The sequence below is a fragment of the Silene latifolia genome, chromosome 3, assembly GCF_048544455.1.
Source record: "Silene latifolia isolate original U9 population chromosome 3, ASM4854445v1, whole genome shotgun sequence".
Lineage (NCBI taxonomy): Eukaryota > Viridiplantae > Streptophyta > Magnoliopsida > Caryophyllales > Caryophyllaceae > Silene > Silene latifolia.
Window position 1 is genome coordinate 42,433,785 of NC_133528.1, and position 1,681 is coordinate 42,435,465.

Genomic DNA, 1,681 nt, shown 5'->3' on the forward strand with positions numbered 1-1,681 from the left:
ACCGCGCCGGAATTCGAGATCAAACCGGCTTTCATTAGCCTTGTGGAGAGAAAGCAATTTGGAGGAAGTCCTTTGGAGGATCCCAATTTGCATGTGCAAAACTTTTGTGACTATTGCTCCATGATCCGTCAAACGGGCGTCACCCAAGCCCAATTAAGGGAAATACTTTTCCCTTTCTCTTTGAAGGACAAGGCCAAGCTTTGGATCAATAGCCTTGACCGCACCACCTTGGGAATCACCAATTGGGAGACATTAGCTCTTGCTTTCTATCAAAAGTTTTTTCCACCGGAGAAAACTCAAACTTTGAGGAGCCAAATCACCGGATTCCGTCAACAAGCTCTTGAGAGCTTATATGAAGCTTGGGAGAGGTACAAAGAGCTTCAAAGGCAATGCCCACATCATGGGCTAGATGATTGGTTTCTAGCAATAACATTCTACAATGGATGTTGTGCCGAGTCCCGAAGGATTCTTGATTCCGCCAACAATGGGCGGTTTGATCAAATTGACACCGATCTTGCTCATTCCACGATCGAATCCATGGCAATCCATGATGCCCAATATGTCAATTCCCGAGTTGTGCCATCTAAAGGTAAAGAAGAATCTTCCAACAACTCCGTTTTGTTAGCTCAAATTGCCTTGCTCCAACAACAATTGGCGGAAAGAGATGCTAAAGATTCCATTCAACAAGTCAATGCCATGTCCTCAACAAGCCAAATCATTGTTTGTGACGGTTGTGGAGGAGCGGTCATTATGCCGCTCATTGCCGAGCCCCCATCGAAGAGGTAAATGCTTTTCAAGCTTTAAGACAAAGTTTATATCCACCGGGTACATTTTCCAATACTTATAACCCGAATACAAAATTCCATCCGAACTTGTCTTATAGTAGCAACAATGTGCTTAACCCTCAACTCCCACCACAACAAAATGCCTATGTTCCTCAACAACAAAAGTATATCCCTCCACCGGGTTATCAAAATCAACAAAGGCCTCCACAAAACAATTACCAACAAAATCCACCACAAAATGGCCAACAAAACAATCAAGGAGGTGGTAAGTTAGAGGGCATGATAGTCCAAATGCAAAGGGAACTATTGGCTCAAATTCAAAAGAATGATCAAGCTCATAGTGCCGCGGTTAAGATGTTGGAACAACAAGTGGCTCAATTAGCCGCTTCTAGCTCTCAAAGGAAGAATGGTCAACTACCTCCACAAGGTGAGCAACCACATGAAACCGCTAATTCTATTTCCTTGAGAAGTGGTTCAAGCTATGATGGGCCATCCATGACTTTGGATGAAGAGGTGGTTGTTAAAAAGGCTAAGCTTGGGGGAAATAACAAAAAGAAGGCTAGTGAAGAGCCTATTGTTAAAGATCGTGTGCCATTTCCTCATCGATTGTTGATGCTAAAGAAGAAGAGCAAGCTTGATGCCAAAGATGTTGGGTCTTCTATGCCAAAAGAAAGTGATGAGGTGGTTATTGAAGAAATCTCTCCTAATGCTAAGGAGAGTGATGCCGTTCCAACAAAGGTGAGTGTTCCCAATGAGGATGAGAAAGTGAAAGATGTGGAGGATGCTCCTCCCAAGGAAATTGTTCAAATACCATCTCCCCATCGTCTAGCAAAGCACAAGGAGGAAGGTAAGTTTGCTAAATTTTTGGAAGTTTGTAAGAATTTGCAAGTCACCAT

The 1,681-nt window shown here is 43.2% G+C and overlaps 1 non-coding gene across 1 annotated transcript; it reads right to left on the bottom strand.

The window, feature by feature from the left end:
* Window positions 1–300: 300 nt before the first annotated feature.
* LOC141650812 (small nucleolar RNA R71) lies at window positions 301–407 on the bottom strand. The gene has a single exon (XR_012546826.1). It is a non-coding gene; the product is annotated as a small nucleolar RNA R71 (small nucleolar RNA).
* Between the last annotated feature and the right edge of the window lie 1,274 nt (window positions 408–1,681).